Genomic DNA, 10,663 nt, shown 5'->3' on the forward strand with positions numbered 1-10,663 from the left:
CCAGGGGGTCTCCTCACCTGCAGTGGAGGAGCACTCGGCCTCCGTGTTGCAGGGAGCCTCCAGGGAGCGGCTGCTCTCCCCTCCGGCACCAGTTGAGCTGCTGGGGCAGCGATCCCCCAGCTTCTGCCCTGGGGATGCCTCCTGCTGGCCCACACAGCTGGGCTGAGGGCTGGCCTTCCAGCAGAAGCAAACCCAGAGCTGCCTTGCCTGGCTCCTCCTGTGGGCTGTGTCCTGCCTGCCCAGACTGAACTTGGGCCACCTCCATCTCGGCCTGGATGTCGTCTCTCTCTGCTCTGCACCAGCCCTGGGAGCTGGTTTCCTCCTGGTGAGCAAGGCCGAGCAGGTCCATCTCCTGGGGTGGCCGGGAGCTACTTCCCATGCCATGGGGATGGAGGGGCAGCTCTCTGTTTGGGGACGCTGGCAGCTGCCCCCCTCTGGCTCCAGGGCCACCTGCGGAGCCTTTCTCCTGAGAATCCTCCTCAGCACGTCCATCCTGGAACTGAGCAGGGAGCAGCCGTGAGTCTGGGGCAATGCAGCCTCTCGCCAATAGGCCTGTCTGCCCCCCAGCTGGGGCGACTCCCTCTCCTACCCCTGCCCTCTGGGGGCACCTGGACTGGGCTCTGCACACACTGGCAGGGCTCACCCTGCAGGCTGCTCCCGAAGCTCCCCCGATGTTGGGACCCCCAGGGAATCTCATCCCTTAGAGCAATGGGGTCAGTGACAGAGACCTGCAGTCAGTCTGGACAGGCATCGTCCTCCTGTAGCCCCAGGCCACACCCCCTCCCCGGCCTGAGAAGGCAGAGAAGCCAGGTGTCCAGGCTTCACTCCTGAGCCAAGGGCAACAGCAGACAGGTGCCCCCGTTCCTCAATCCCAGCTCAGCAGCTACCAGATCAGGGACACCCCGACATCAGCCCCCCACTCTGCGCAGCAGACAGTGGGCAGGCAGCTTGGTGGGGGCGGCTCCATGGGGGCGGGGGCCAGGAGGAGGGAGCAGCAGTGGAGCAGCGTGGTGGGGGGAGGGGCACCTGTATTATTATTATTTGCACTGTAAAAAAACCGATAGTGCAATCTAGAAATTGAAGCATGAAGGGGCATACAAATGTTTAGCATAACTGGCACATAAATTCCTTGCAACGCCGGCTACACTAGTGCCACTGTCAGGTGATATTGTCAATAACAAGTGGGCAGCATTATCTCCTGGAAATGTAAACAAACTTGTTGGTCCTGAACAAGAAGTAGGACTGAGTGGACTCGTGGGCTCTAAAGTTTTACATTGGTTTGTTTACGAGTGCAGTTATGTTTAAAAAAATGTCTACATTTGTAAGTTGCACTTTCACTATAAAGAGATTGCACTGAGGTACTTGTATGAGGTGAACTGAAAAATACAATTTCTTTTATCTTTTTTACGGTGTAAATATTTGTAATCAAAAATAATAATATCTAGTGAGCACTGTACACTTTGTATTCTGTTTCAGAGGGGTAGCCGTGTTAGTCTGTATCAGCAAAAACAACAAGGAGTCCTTGTGGCACCTTAGAGACTAACACATTTATTTGGGTTTTAGCCCACAGAAGCTTATTCCAAATAAATGTGTTAGTCTCTAAGGTGCCACAAGGACTCCTCGTTGTTTTTGTATTCTCTGTTGTAACTGAAATCAATATATTTTAAACTATAAAAAAATCCATAAAAATATGGATAATACATTTAAATTACAACTGACAGCCCTAGTTATTGGCTTTGGATGGAGCCCAACAGGAAATCAGTAGGAGTTCTTTCCCAAACACCCACCCACTGTCCTTCTGAGCTCAGAGCGTTTAATGTTCATTGTCTGATCCGGACTCACTACTGCCAGGAATTTGAGAAGTGTCTATCTGTTCACTGGACAGACGGGGAAACTGAGGTACAGAGACGGGAAGTGACCTGCCCAGGGCCCCACAGCAGGGCAGTGGCAGAGCCAGAAAGAGAAGCCAAAGCCCCGCAACCCCTGCCCTGAGGCCTGGCTCAAGCCTTCGCCCTGTTGCCTGCTGCTCAGTGGAGCTTCTTCCCTCAGGGGGATGGAACCTGGGTCCTTAGAATCATAGAATATTAGGGTTGGAAGGGACCTAAATCATCCCAGCCAGGGCTTTGTCAAGCCGGGCCTTAAAAACCTCTAAGGAAGGAGATTCCACCACCTCCCTAGGTAGCCCATTCCAGTGCTTCACCACCCTCCTAGTGAAACAGTGTTTCCTAATATCCAACTGAGACCTCTCACACTGCAACTTGAGACCATTGCTTCTTGCTCTGTCATCTACCACCACTGAGAACAGCCGAGCTCCATCCTCTTTGGAACCCCCCTTCAGGTAGTTGAAGGCTGCTATCAAATCCCCCCTCACTTTTCTCTTCTGCAGACTAAATAAGCCCAGTTCCCTCAGCCTCTCCTCATACGTCATGAACCCACCTAGCTACGCTACTGCGTGGGCTCTGGGGGTTAAGAAACTCCTCCCTCTGTCCAGGTGTCCCTGACACCAGCAGCGTTCTTTCCACTGCTTCCTTTGTGCTGCCAGGCAAGGGGAAGACACCCCCGCCCCCAGCCAGCCGGGTCATTTCCATCTGCACACACAGGCATGTTCAGCCTGAAGGCTCCTTGGATTCAAACCCTTGGCCCTTACAGAGGTAGGGGCTGAATTTTGCCTTAAAGAGACACCGTCCTTTTCCACAAGTATGTCTAGAGTTACCATCCCAGGGAGGAGTATAAAAATATTGCTCAGGCATGCAGGAGTGAAATCAGGAAGGCCAAATCACACTTGGAGTTGCAGCTAGCAAGAGATGTTAAGAGTAACAAGAAGGGTATCTTCAGGTATGTTAGCAACAAGAAGAAAGTCAAGGAAAGTGTGGGCCCCTTACTGAATGAGGGAGGCAACCTAGTGACTGAGGATGTGGAAAAAGCTAATGTACTCAATGATTTTTTTGCCTCTGTCTTCACGAACAAGGTCAGCTCCCAGACTGCTGCACTGGGCAGCACATTATGGGGAGAAGGTGACCAGCCCTCTGTGGAGAAAGAAGTGGTTCGGGACTATTTAGAAAAACTGGATGTGCACAAGTCCATGGGGCCGGATGCGCTGCATCCGAGGGTGCTAAAAGAGTTGGCGAATGAGATTGCAGAGCCATTAGCCATTATTTTTGAAAACTCATGGCGATCGGGGGAGGTCCCGGATGACTGGAAAAAGGCTAATGTAGTGCCCATCTTTAAAAAAGGGAAGAAGGAGGATCCGGGGAACTACAGGCCAGTCAGCCTCACCTCAGTCCCTGGAAAAATCATGGAGCAGGTCCTCGAGGAATCAATTATGAAACACTTAGAGGAGAGGAAAGTGATCAGGAACAGTCAGCATGGATTCACCAAGGGGAAGTCGTGCCTGACTAACCTAATTGCCTTCTATGATGAGATAACTGGCTCTGTGGATGAGGGGAAAGCAGTGGATGTATTATTCCTTGACTTTAGCAAAGCTTTTGATACAGTCTCCCACAGTATACTTGCTGCAAAGTTAAAGAAGTATGGGATGGATGAATGGACTGTAAGGTGGATAGAAAGCTGGCTAGATCGTCGGGCTCAACGGGTAGTGATCAATGGCTCCATGTCTAGTTGGCAGCCGGTTTCGAGCGGAGTACCCCAGGGGTCGGTCCTGGGGCCGGTTTTGTTTAATGTCTTTATTAACGATCTGGAGGATGGTGTGGACTGCATCCTCAGCAAGTTTGCGGATGACACTAAACTGGGAGGAGTGGTAGATATGCTGGAGGGTAGGGATAGGATACAGAGGGACCTAGACAAGTTAGAGGATTGGGCCAAAAGAAATCTGATGAGGTTTAACAAGGACAAGTGCAGAGTCCTGCACTTAGGACAGAAGAATCCCATGCGCTGCTACAGACTAAGGACCGAGTGGCTAGGCAGCAGTTCTGCAGAAAAGAACCTAGGGATTACAGTGGACGAGAAGCTGGATATGAATCAACAGTGTGCCCTTGTTGCCAAGAAGGCTAACGGCATTTTGGGCTGTATAAGTAGGGGCATTGCCAGCAGATCGAGGGACGTGATCATTCCCCTCTATTCGGCATTGGTGAGGCCTCATCTGGAGTACTGTGTCCAGTTTTGGGCCCCACACTACAAGAAGGATGTGGAAAAATTGGAAAGAGTCCAGTGGAGGGCAACAAAAATGAATAGGGGGCTGGAGCACATGACTTATGAGGAGAGGCTGAGGGAACTGGGATTGTTTAGTCTGCAGAAGAGAAGAATGAGGGGGGATTTGATAGCTGCTTTCAACTACCTGAAAGGGGGTTGCAAAGAGGATGGATCTAGACTGTTCTCAGTGGTACCAGATGACAGAACAAGGAGCAATGGTCTCAAGTTGCAGTGGGGAAGGTTTAGGTTGGATATTAGAAAAAACTTTTTCACTAGGAGGGTGGTGAAGCACTGGAATGGGTTTCCTAGGGAGGTGGTGCAATCTCCTTCCTTAGAGGTTTTTAAGGTCAGGGTTGACAAAGCCCTGGCTGGGATGATTTAGTTGGGGATTGGTCCTGATTTAGGCAGGGGGTTGGACTAGATACCTCCTGAGGGCTCTTCCAACCCTGATATTCTCTGATTCTAAGATAGGCAGATAGACCCAGACTAGCCCATAGGAGACTGGGGGGGGGGATTGGGGGGGGGAAGCACAGAGGAAGAGGATGCAGGCAGCTGAACATGACAGGTGTTCATGAAAGGAGAGAGAGAAAGTTTGAGTTGAGTTGGCCAACACAGAGAAGAGAGAGAAACCTAGGAGGAAGGAACAAAACTCAGAACAAGGAGTCACCCTCATGGACCCAACCATGGGGAGGTGCTCCTGCTAGGGAGCAAACACCACTGCTGGCCAGAGAGATGAACAGCCCCCGCAAATGGCAACATCATCTCCCTTGAATCCACAGCTAGTCAGGAAACCCTTTTTCTTGTTTTTTTTTGTTTTTTGTTTTAAACAAACCCACACCCAGCTAACGGGAAGTCCCTGCCTGGAGTCAGGGGGGCTGTGACCAGAGTCCTCACCAAACCAGACACTGATCTCACAGACAGTGACAGCTGCTCCGCTCCCAGCTGGACAGGTCTTGCCTGGCATCAACAACGCTTGCGCTCTCGCTCGCTTTCCATCTCACCACCGAGACGGACTCTGTCCCCCACCCCCACCACACACTTCTTTTCCCTTGGTGCCAAACACAACACAAGAAGGAAAAACAAAAGTTATCATCACAATCTGCCGTGATGGCCAGGCTCTCCTTCTTGCATCTCCCACACCCCAGGGCTCTACCCTGAACCCCCTTCCCATGATGTTGTCAGAGCTACAATTAGAAAGCACCCCACTGCACCTGCACCCAACATAGTCACTCTGCACAGGAGACTCTTGTCCCTTCCACTGGTCTTAACCCCACAGAGCCCCAGGCCCAGCTAGGATGCACCTTATTTTTCTTTAGTACTGGGGCTCTCGTCCTCTCCTTCCTATCCCTCTTGGATTCCATCTGTGAGAGAGGACTGGGAAGTGTTACAGACACAGAGACCCTCCCCCAGCTCTCTCTGCACCCTGGGCTCACACCTGGTTGTCTCCCCAGTCCTTGGCGCTGTCCAGCATGTCTCCCTCCACAGAAGTCACCCAGTGTCATCTTAGACTCCATCTTCATATTGCTCTTCTCCTTCCCAGAACTGCTGCTCTGCTCCTCAGACCTGTCTGTCCTCAGCTCTGCAGGCAAAGGGGAAGGGGCATCATGGGAACACACACGCCCCATTCCAGACAGCACATGGCATCCACAGGGCTACCAAACCATGTCACCTTGTGCCAAAAAACACACCCCAGCCCAAGGGAGCAAAACGCCTTTGTGAGCCCAGCACACACACACACACACCAAGCCCAGCCAAATTGGGAGCTTGCCCCCCCTTCCCGGGCCTCATGGATGGAGAAGTTTGGTGGGCAGTGGGGGCCCCGAGGGACTGGCTCAGCGTGTGAATGTGGGACTGGGATATATGTGGGGGGGTGGGACTGTGGGGTTGAGGTGTCCAGGAGGACCCAAGGTAAGGGACTGGGGGATTAGGGGTAGAGGAGAGTAGGGTTACCAAGGTGCACTGTGGGACTGGGTGATTTAGAGACCCCAGAGAGGACAGGTGGAGCAGGTTGGAGGACCCCATGGGGGCTGAAAAGGGGAATCCGGCAGGTTGGGGGGTAGCAGAGAGTGGAGATGAGGGACTCGCACACTAGGGATGAAGGAGGCAGTAGGGTGACAGGGACGTGGGGCCCAGCACTGGAGAAATGGGCTGGAGTCGATTGGGGCGGGGTGGGAGGAGGACGCTGGGGGAGGCAGCACATTGGCAGTGTCACCGAAATATCGGGTCCACCTAGCTGAGAGCTAATAACAGCCAGACAGGGATAAGGAAGAGTTGCTTTATTCTGCAGAAGAAAGGAGAGCTTTGCACCTTAGTACAAAAACTCTGTCTTACATACATTTTACAGATTCTTTATACATATTTAGATAAAGGCCCTTGCCGTGTTAACACTTGATTGGTGGTTGTCAGACCCGTGCTTTTGCTATTTGGTTAGTGAAAACCGGCTTGGGACCAGCTCCAACTACCTTAAGGCCTTGAAAGGGAAGACAGTTGAAAAGTTCAGGCTACTGTGTACTTGAAAAAATAACAGGAGTACTTGTGGCACCTTAGAGACTAACAAATTTATTAGAGCATAAGCTTTCGTGGGCTACAACCCACTTCTTCGGATGCAATATGCATCCGAAGAAGTGGGTTGTAGCCCACGAAAGCTTATGCTCTAATAAATTTGTTAGTCTCTAAGGTGCCACAAGTACTCCTGTTATTTTTGCGGATACAGACTAACACGGCTGCTACTCTGAAACCTGTGTACTTGAAGTGTTTGCTTCCCCCTAATGGCCGTTGGCTGACATAACGGCTACTAGCTGTTAAGGGGGGGCGGGGGGGGTCACTAGTAACTTTTACAGTCCCCCCTTCGGGCCTGACAAACCCAAAAATTGTCAGGCCCGTTACGCAATTTGCGATCAACCTGGAGGGACAGATACTGGGTTTTCTTATGGACAGCAGAGCTTTTGATTATAGCATTACACAGGCATTTGGCACATTGTATTAGTATTTAGATAACATATAGAAAGAAAAGAAAGAAAAGAATTCATTTAACAATTGTTTGAAAGAGCCCCTTAAACCATGACCCAAGGTCTGGAAGGAGGTCCTTAAAACTAAAGGTGTGATTAAGAGATACAGCACGGAAAACAACAGCAGCATTTTTAATGGCTTGTAAGTTCTGCTTAATTAAGCCGGAATGATTAGCATAGAAACAACATTTTTCCCCGATGCGAGCACAAGTTCCCCCCTAATTGGTTCATATGCTTGGAAGGAGCATTGAGAATGTTTGCACTTTCACCCAGAAAGTTTCCAAGTATGTTTTTATGGCCACAGATCAGATGGTACTCCTGATGTGTCTGTAAGGGCAGTGGGCCAAGCCTGATGCTTTAGATCATTCCGAATGGCCATTAGCTGGTCATTCAGGAAATCCTGAATTTCTGAACATGCTAGATTTCACTGCAATGCTTTCCCAGCCTCAGTGATATTTAATACCATTTTTGTTAGCAACTTTTGGGTCATAGAACTAAGGGCGGAGATAACATGTAACTCACCAATTCCAGCCTGTACCTGGGTTAGCTGTGCCCCACTTTTTTATTATGTTTTGGTTTTTAAAAATATTTTAAACTTTTGCTGCACTATTGGCCCCATCCCAAAGGGATCCGGTCAAGTCTCTCTTCTTTCTAGAGGAAATAACCCAAGCCCTTTGTTGTGCTAATTTAATGGCAGCCCCCTGTGAGCAATTTGGGTATGTAGAGGTGATCTGGAAACTGGATAAGGGTAATGAAAATTTAACAGTCCCTAGTGTAGTGTTAATTACAGTTTATTGATATTCTAATACATTTCTTTGGTGTAGTACTATACCACATTCCCAAGCATGGGTCCCACAAGTTTCTTTCTGCCAGTGTATAATTTTTTGTTTTTTTACCAGGGTCAGTTTTTAATGTTTTTTGTAGGCAGGAATTTTTGGACTTTGGTGGTTCCAATGGAGCAAGTGTTCCTTCTTCTCTTTTTCTGAAACAGTTATGGTTCAGCATTATACAGGGGAGAGGTTACTAGCACATTACCCTGTAATGGTTTTGCTTTTTTTAGAAAAATTTAAAGGCACAGTAGGTCTGTCAGTGGACAAGGGAGAGGTTACTAGCACTTTACCTTGGTTTGTTTTTTTTTCTTTTTCTGCTGTCCAGAAGGCACAGCAGAGCTAGAAGGAGAAATAGGCTTATCAGTCGGAGAGCCCTCCCGAGGTGAAGGGGTCTTTTTACAGTGAGAAGCATGGGTCCAGGTAGGCAGTCCTTGGCACTTCACAGCGGTGTTGGTGGTTAACAGCACTTAGAAAGGGCCTTTCCAGTGTGGAGCCAAAGCAGTCTTTTGTTGATGGACTTTACATAGACTCAGTTTCCTTGTTTCAATGAACGGCAGGGCTGCTAGGGTCTTTGGGTAGCACTTTTTTTATCTGTGAGAAAAATTTCATTAATGCCTGGCAGTGTTTTGCAGATCTCATAGTTCCTTGGGCACATTCAGGCCCCCCTTTTCTTGGCTGTCAGCCAAGTGTTAGCTGTGGGCAGTCCCCTTGGATGGGCCCAGCATCTTATCTTTGGACTGAGCTTGCTAGCTATTTTTTTTCTAGTTAACTCGTTCTGTTCTTTTTTTTTTTTTTTTTGGCTTCTTTTAACCTACAAAGGAAACTTTTACTTTTTATTTATACATTTTTTTTTTAACAATGAACACATACATATTGCCATTATACAGTACATTAGTCTTATTACTTAATGTATGCCATGTACACCCTTCCAGTAAAATAACTTTTATACAGAGCTTTGGAGCAACAAACCAGGACAAGCACACCCACTTTTGAGGAGTCCACTCGGTACAACCTCTGGTGTCCAATAGCTTTCCTCCCTCCCCAGCCCTCTGGCTAAAAATCTGAGGTAGCCAGAAGGATCCCATGGGCAATATGGGGAGTGGGTTAACCTTCCATGTCTTTGCTTTCAAAGACTGTTGGTAGGCAAATTTTAACAACAATTTTGGCCATAGAACACAAAAATAATTCCTATTGTGCCAGTAAATGCATGGTACATTGAATGCTATTCAGCTGGCATCTGTTTTCTCTGATGATCTGAAAGACAAAAGAACAGAGGTCTACCCCTTCTGGGCAGTCAGTCATTGCTTAAAATATTTCCTTTATATACACATACTCTTGTTGATTTTAGACAAAACAGAGGAATTACCCCATATTTCCTTTATTTGTTTTATAGGCAGCCCAGGTTTCAGTGGCTTCTACCTTATTAGTTAGAAAATTGCATTAATACAGATGCTTTCTGGCTTGCTTCCAGATCCAAAGCTATCCACAGCTTAAAGATTCTTACTTAAAAAGGGACACAATTAACTTTCCCAGACTTTTGATTGCCTTTTACTTCTAACTCCTGCTTTCAAACACCCAGTGATCTGAAAAAGACAACACAACCTATATTGGTAGGTTTGCATTTCTTTTACCTCTGCTACAAGATACACTGCACATGTTCTGGGGAAAATGCATATCCTCTCCACAATTCAATTTCTACAACACTAGCCACATCAATTTTTACATAAGGTGTAACTATTTCTTTTTGAACACCGGGTAAAGACCATTTACTTAACATATAATCTAAAGGGCTATTCTCAGAGGGTTTTACCAGAGACCCACCCATCTGCCTGCTGACACTCTAACAGAGAATTACACAGAGAACAGAGGGAATTATGGCCTAATAGGATCCTATTACAGGAATTTCTACTAATACTGACCGCTACAGGGGACGGGACAGAAGGATCCCAATTCGACCTCAGAGCTTCATCGCACGCGACGGCTTCCACTCTGAGGAATTACGAATGAGAGGCTCAGTTCCGTTCACACACCTAACGCCCAATGTATAAGACAGAAATTCATTAACCGGTTAACCAGAACAGAACCAGACCAGAACCAGAACCAGATAGTGTCTCCTTATCCTATTAGGACTCAGCTTATCGGAGCACGAACCCCAGAGGCTGCGGTGAAGCAGAGAAAAGGGGCGAAACACCCCGTTGGCGCCGTTCCCAGTTCGCCGCAGCCGTCCGGAGTCCAATGTCCGAGCTAGGAGAGTCCCGGCGGAGTCGCCAGAAACTGTCACCGAAATATCGGGTCCACCTAGCTGAGAGCCAATAACAGCCAGACAGGGATAAGGAAGAGTTGCTTTATTCTGCAGAAGAAAGGAGAGGTTTGCACCTTAGTACAAAAACTCTGTCTTACACACATTTTACAGATCCTTTATACAAATTCAGACAAAGGCCCTTGCCATGTTAACACTTGATTGGTGGTTGTCAGACCCGTGCTTTTGCTATCTGGTCAATGAAAACCGGCTTGGGACCAGCTCCAACTACCTTAAGGCCTTGAAAGGGAAGACAGTTGAAAAGTTCAGGCTACTGTGTACTTGAAGTGTCTGCTTCCCCCTAATGGCCGCTGGCTGACATAATGGCTACTAGCTGTTAAGGGGTGGGGGTCACTAGTAACTTTCACAGCAGGGCA

This window comes from Emys orbicularis, chromosome 2, assembly GCF_028017835.1.
Source record: "Emys orbicularis isolate rEmyOrb1 chromosome 2, rEmyOrb1.hap1, whole genome shotgun sequence".
Taxonomy (NCBI): Eukaryota; Metazoa; Chordata; order Testudines; family Emydidae; genus Emys; species Emys orbicularis.